Here is a 7,620-nt window from a genome sequence, read left to right as displayed (position 1 = left end):
GGGCCAGAACTGTCGTCCCCAGCCCGACACGACCACATCCAGCCGCCGGGACCTCACACCCCTCTCTCCTCCCCCCCAGTACGACTTGCCTCCTGCCCCCCCCCCACCCCCACCCCCCGTTTATACGACCTGTCCCAGCAGCCGAGGTTCCTTTCCCCAGTACGTCTCGCCCTAGTCACTGGACTTGCCTTTTCCCGCCATTGTAACCTGCCACCAGCCACGGGGGCTCCCTATCCTCCAGTGAAACCCACACACACACATCTATAAATCACACATGATCCAGAAAAGTAGAAAATAAAGAGAGAAACGACTCTTTTACCCTTCCAGTACGACTCTAGCACTGGAGGCGAGGGGGAACACGACTTTGACAAAAGTTTTGGACTCAGGATTGGAAGCATCGACTTCGTCGGAGCCGCGTCGTATCTCCGTCCCGTCGTATGCAAATTAGGTTGACTAGATTTGCTAGCGCTTTGTACAGTTTTCTTCTCTAGGCTAAAGGCGGCTGGTGTGAGGGACAGGGGCCTCAGCTTAGGAAGACTTCCTGCAGGAAGGGTGCTCAAAGTGTGTTAACGGCGTAGACGGAGCCACTTGCCCGGGACTGGAAGGCGACGTAACGTCGCGTCTGGGATTATATAGGGTCGTACTCGTTTGGGATTGTGTGGGGTCGTACTGTCACGTCTGGGATTGTGTGGGGTGGTACTGTTGCGTTTGAGGTTGTAAGACGGGGCCACTCTTGTGTGTGTGTGTGTGTGTGTGTGTGTGTGTGTGATCTATTACTGACTTGTAATCATCTAACAATTTGAGCAGACGAATATTTGCCGTTTTTTGTACTTCATTCATTTCTGCGGCATTTTGCTTCCAGGAATTTATAGGATGGGATAAATGGCCGTTTCTCTTCGTCCAGCAAGAAGCTATATATGACCGGTGGCGAACTATTCAGTGAAGGAAGTTTCAGCTAATCCTTCAAACGCAATATCTCTGTTCTCTAGCTGTCTGTGTCGACAAAATATATCCATTGGGGAGAAGAAAGCCCAGGCAGCAAACATGCCTCATCTGTCCTGGGGAAAGAGGAAGTTACTGGTCCAAACCAGTGGTGTGAGGCTGGAGACTTTTCTCATTTTGTCGCCAAGGATCGCTCGGACGGTCCTCCACTCCCTACCACAACAAAGAGACACTCTCTGATTCTTCGCCTGGGAAATATTTCCGCAACATTTATTGCAGTATTAAAGAACTCACCACTAAGACGTTCTTAGATTTACCAGTTTTGATATTAGATTCTTGTCTAAGATCTATACATTCAGATATGTATAAGCAAGACGTTCATTTAAAATGAAAATTGGGTTATGTCTTCAGTTAGGCAGGGAGACCCTTGGTAAATTTACTTGAGCAGTAGCGCGATGTATCGAAGACTCGGAACAAAGGACCAATATTCGTCAAGATAATGGTCTTTCACATACTCTGTTGCTCTTAATGAATCCATAAAATCATATATATATATATATATATATATATATATATATATATATATATATATATATATATATATATATATATATATTGGTCGTTTATTTCTCCCTTCACTTAATTCTTTTCCCTGATTGCTGTAACTTTTATCCAATTTTCGGTCTTCTTCGGATCAAATCCAGCGAAAGTTTTATAATCATTTATCTTACAGTTAGACCAACTTCCACAGACTTTCAGGGCATTAACTTCCAATATATGAAGAAGTATATATATATATATATATATATATATATATATATATATATATATATATATATATATTGTTAACCAGCCCATACCTTTACCTGTTTATATCGTCCCTTGACCAAAGTCCTTCTTTGGACTGGTGACGTAATTGTGATAACAAGACCATCAGCGAGACAGCAGATGCGTCCTCCTTCATAACACTGGGACTTTCACGTCTTTAACTCCCAGACACACACACACACATACACACACACACACACCTCGCTACTTATACGTTATCACCTGGAAATTACTGTGTAAATGAGTTAGTAGTTACTTCCTTTTGCTGGAGGGTCAGAGCATACGATCGACTCCATTTCCTCCAGTTTACAACCAGCAGCCAAGAGTAAATTGATATATGGCTCACGCGACCAAAGGGTCTATTTAAGGTATTTCGTGGCAGGAAACGCGATTTGTCTTTGAATACTTCTGCATCAGAGCTAACACTAACGAAGTCAAGTAGGACTATAAGTGTTATAAATGTAAGTGTTATAAGGTTATAAGGAGGAAGAACGTTGGAGGCCAAGGTCAAGGACAAACCACGACCACACAAATGCGAGGCGGAAAGCCACCAGGGGTCGTACCATGTGACGTCACAGGAAGGGACCAAGATGGACGACCCCTCGCGCGTCTCCACCACAGAAATGTAAATTTCTATATAAAATGTTGGACGACTGAGACTATCTTATTCCTCGGTGATGAGGCTGAGAAAGAGCCAGAACACGGAACAAGAAAAGGGAGCCAGCAGCCCTGTGAATGGGGGAACGGATGGATCGCTAGAAGGGTCATACGAATGGAACAGACGAAATGCCTGAGTTGTCATAGAGCTGGGACGCCAAGGAATAATACAAGTGTCTGCATCTGGAACAGATGGAGAAAAATACGGACCATTTGAACGTAATCCTCAGTAAAGCACATAAGCAAAATACACGAACATTGTAGATGCAACTGTACATGAGACAGATGGGCATCAGTGGCAGACGCACTAACTGAATGTCATACAAAATACGATAATCAGAGGGAAGATGAAACGACCTAAGAAAGAGATGATGATAAAGGAATCGACTCTTAAGTACCAGGCCACTTCAGTATACTGGGACACCCTCAGTCAACAGGTCACCCCAGTTTACATGGGTAACTCAGTTATTAGGACACTTCAATTACAATTACACTTCACTACCAGGACACCATATTAGAACTCAAGTAAAAATGAGGGAAAGGGAGACACTGATATATAAAAAAATATCAGGAAAACTAGCAGCTCACTTTCTCTCCCTCGTTATATCTGAGATATTGAGTGCAGCATCCAACAACTTTTATTAAAGAATACGAGACAGAACAAAAGAATAAGTTGGAAGATTCGTAAATCAAATTGCGATCAGAAATTGCCCTTAAAACGATGAGATACGAAGTGCACGCGCATAGCCGGATCATTTTTTTTCCTGAAGGGTTATATTCCCGGGAATCATATCGAAGCCGAAACCAAATGCACAAACTTCAAAAGGAGTCACAAAAATGAGCCGTAAATCTGCAGGAAAAACAATGGGAAACATCCCAGATATTCCGTAGGTACGTTGTAATCTTGAAGAATTTCATATATATATATATATATATATATATATATATATATATATTGCGTTTTCATAAGCTATTCTAACAAAAAATGATTCTAAGATTACAGTAAATAAACGATCGGACATGGAACTAACCTCTAATCCCATTGATTCTACTTTGAGATATTCATCTGAACAATATTTTGCTTTGGGTAAAGAATCGAATATCACACGATATAGAAAAGGGAATATTTACAGTATATGTCTGCCACAGCACCTATCCAAAGGCTTGGTTGTGCCAGGTAGAGGTTATATATAACCTCATTCGAGCCACGCAAGAGGTGCATAACACAGAGCACCGTCACCAGGGGGTTGGTATATGACTGGAGAAGCACCTGGGAGTTCGTATTTAACTTTGGTTTGCGCCATCTCGTGTGTGTACCTCAACTCAGTGTTTGCTATTTGGATATGACATACAGCCCTGATATAACGGCTGGGATTTATCTAAAACGAAATGATGAAGGCTGAATCTGTCTGTCTGTCTGGTGGTTTGGCAAAATATACCGCGCTAATTGCCTTCCCGGAGACTCTGACCAGTTCCCGTTGTTTTCTTAAGTTTGTATCAGGGTCTATTATTTTTCTGGAGTCGGCGGTAAACAAGCGGAACATGAGGGAGGTCGGAACAGTGGCAAAGAAGAATTGTCGGTCGGGTCTTGGAAAAGATGGGAGGGGAGGCGAAGGAGGAATGAGGGAAATCAGAAGGATAATAGAATTCGAATTAGATAAAAGGTTAGGATGAAAAGGAATAGTCAAGGTAATACACAGATTGACATAGAAATGGAATGGTGAACAAATAGAGGAAAGAGAACTATTCTCCTACCAGATAAGAAAAGGTTTAATAGAGGAAGAAAAGAGAGAGATTGTCTGCGACAAGAAGTAGTGCTGTTACCTCATACGTTAAGTCTAACAAATACAGAGAATCCAAAGATATATATGGGAAGAGTGTAGTGTTGCTGACTGTAACACATTAACGGGCCGCCCAAGATTGAGCCTACGTTGGGTATTCTCTGAATTCTGGAAAACTGTATCCAGATCTCTTGTATTTAACGCAAAGAAAATAACACTTTCTCATCGCTTTACAACTATAATCATCAGTGTTAACATTGCTCTTCGTCGTACCAGAATATTACATAGAATGTTTGAGAGTCTCGGGTTGATAAAGTAGTCATGATAATCTAATGCCAGTTTATGTCACCTCTCATCCCTGGCTCTAGTGCTGCTGGCCACACACAGGTGGATGTCTGCAGGCTGGGAGAGCAATAAAGTAAGCCACATCCTCCGGCACCTCTCAAGGGATTATAGCCTTTATATACCAGCCAAGCTTGGCTGAATCCACAGAAATAGGGCCACTACTCTCTGAGTCAGCAGGAAAAGACAATACATATTGTGCACAACATTTGCTATTTTGAGAAATTAGAAAATGGTTGAGTAGATACAGTGTTAGTAGGAAGCTTGGTTCTGGCTGTTCGAGGACCAACTGCATTTTATTGCATCATTGATAGAAAAATTACTGACAGATATACAATTAAGAATAATTAAAGATTATCTATAACTACAAATTTTGCAGTAGAAACGCATTAGCTCCAACCACGTGCAAATATGCTGGTATATTTCAGAGAAATTGTTAAGCGTACGTATTATTACTTGGAAAATACAGATACAAATATTTACATCGAGTGATCCCACGAACATATATATATTCATACATATATATGAATGTATGGAGGGATTTTTTTACCAAATATTATTATTATTATTATTATTATTATTATTATCATTATTATTATTATTTTTATCATTATTATCATTACAAGAATACCTATGTTTCTCTCCATCTGTCGGCTACGTACTTCTAAGTGTCCAGTGTTTATGGAAACTCGCGATGTGTGGAGACGAAGACTTGTGGGTGAAGTCTACGGACTTCACCCACGTTTCAATATCAAACATTACCGACGTTTTTCTTGCCTCGTATTTCATTCACAAACCAACAAACACAATACATTACCAACCCACATTTGCTGAAACAAACAGACGACGGACATTGTAATTCATAATTCATTATCAAAACAACCAATAATGTGCGGGATTACTCACACGCCTTACGAACTTACCAACCTTTGTCTCGCTGGTAAAAAGACCTTTCTGTACCACTGACAGGAAGTTATAAAGTCTCTAAAAGACACGTAGATTAATCTCATGATTTGTTAAACGAGATTCTATTTTGATCAGAAGTATTTTTTCACCGAAGCGTAACAGTGTCTTAACCTTTTCAGAGATGTCTGCTGTTTTCTCATTTCTCATATTAATCTAGCCCACGCTTGCGCCCACATTACTCACATAAAGGGTGAAATCAACTTGTCACATACATAAGGTGTCCAGTGTCCCATAACATCACAACTTGAATGTAATTCTCATTTTAACAAACTGTTACATTACCTACCTATTCCGGATCATCAACTCTGGAGATTCATTCTTACCTGAAACCAAAAGAAATAGATGGTCAGATAAATATCATATAGAAATTAAGTTTTTGTCATTATTTATGTATTCTGCAGACTATAGGAAAACCATACTTCATATAGTTATAGTATATTACTTGAAAGTCTTATCATCATGGTGTATTAACGAAGCATCAAGGGGTAACAAAAACATTGTAGTGGAGAACAACAAAGATGGTGCCAGAATTAAGGGAAATGAGTTACAGTAAGAACCTAGATGTCAATAATTCGTTCACCATGGAAGATGGAAGAGTACAGGGTGACTTGATCATAACCTTTCAGTTTTTAAACTAGTATGATGATGTCAACCGTGAAGGTTGAAATGCTTTATCATAATTAGAGGCAGAGCAAGAGATGGGGTTCCAAGAGTGAAGAACATCCTCCCCTTACAGTATAAAGATATGATTTACATACACATACACACACACATACACACATGCATGCACACACACACACACACACACACACACACACACACACACACACACACACACACTCACAAACACAACAACAGCAAACACATTCGAACTCTTTCGAACGACAAATACATTATCATAAACATCCTAAAAGTGGCCCTGACCGACATTTATCTAATAATTACCCATAATCTACATTCCCTGTATATAGACTGTAATATGCTCCCACAACAAGCTGGTTGATGAAATTATCTGCAATAAATACCTTCATCCGAAAATAATGAATTATTCTCGAGTGCCTAATTATACAACAAATAATTCCAACAATATGAATTACCAGGTGAAATATTTTCGTACCAAAAGCTCAATAGAATGATAGAAACCGTAGTCAAGTTGTCAAAATTTGTAAAAATATTGTGATTAGTAGATGATGATTATGATGATGACGATGATAATAATAATGATAATAATGGTAATGATGATAGTAATAATAATGATGATTATAATAATAGTAATAATAATAATGGTGATTTCATTCCCTCACTAAATCCCTTGAAGAACAGTGTGTCAGAACGCCCCTATAACTCGATTATATTTAGTCACCGGAACATCATAGAAAACTGAACAGCTGGTGCCAGCTAGACAGCAACTGAAGAGAGCGGGATTCAGGGAGGTCAAGGGAAATCTTCATATACTCTAGAAAAAATGGTTGATAAAGAAAGGTAAGAAACAGATGGAATTATACATCATCAACATACAGTTCAAAACAGCCACTTCAGTGAGCAGTAGTTTGATGAACGATCGTCACGTACGGTTGTATATAAATTGGTAAGATATGTTCGAATAAATATATATATATATATATATATATATATATATATATATATATATATATATATATATATATATATATATATATGTATATATATATTTTTTTTTGCTTTGTCGCTGTCTCCCGCGTTTGCAAGGTAGCGCAAGGAAACAGACGAAAGAAATGGCCCAACCCACCCCCATACACATGTATATACATACGTCCACACACGCAAATATACATACCTACACAGCTTTCCATGGTTTACCCCAGACGCTTCACATGCCCTGATTCAATCCACTGACAGCACGTCAACCCCGGTATACCACATCGATCCAATTCACTCTATTCCTTGCCCTCCTTTCACCCTCCTGCATGTTCAGGCCCCGATCACACAACATCTTTTTCACTCCATCTTTCCACCTCCAATTTGGTCTCCCACTTCTCCTCGTTCCCTCCACCTCCGACACATATATCCTCTTGGTCAATCTTTCCTCACTCATTCTCTCCATGTGCCCAAACCATTTCAAAAC

At 39.8% G+C, this 7,620-nt stretch overlaps 1 protein-coding gene and 1 long non-coding RNA gene across 4 annotated transcripts in view; one reads left to right on the top strand and one right to left on the bottom strand.

Moving 5' to 3' along the window:
* LOC139748113 (putative neural-cadherin 2) overlaps positions 1-7,620 on the bottom strand; it is a 184,275-nt gene that overhangs the window by 111,457 nt on the left and 65,198 nt on the right. The window lies entirely within an intron of this gene.
* Positions 1-7,620, top strand: part of LOC139748116 (uncharacterized) — a 155,967-nt gene that overhangs the window by 94,882 nt on the left and 53,465 nt on the right. The gene's annotated exons all lie outside the window — the stretch shown is intronic.

The sequence above is a fragment of the Panulirus ornatus genome, chromosome 72, assembly GCF_036320965.1.
Source record: "Panulirus ornatus isolate Po-2019 chromosome 72, ASM3632096v1, whole genome shotgun sequence".
Taxonomy (NCBI): domain Eukaryota; kingdom Metazoa; phylum Arthropoda; class Malacostraca; order Decapoda; family Palinuridae; genus Panulirus; species Panulirus ornatus.
This window is presented reverse-complemented; position numbering and strand designations above follow the sequence as displayed.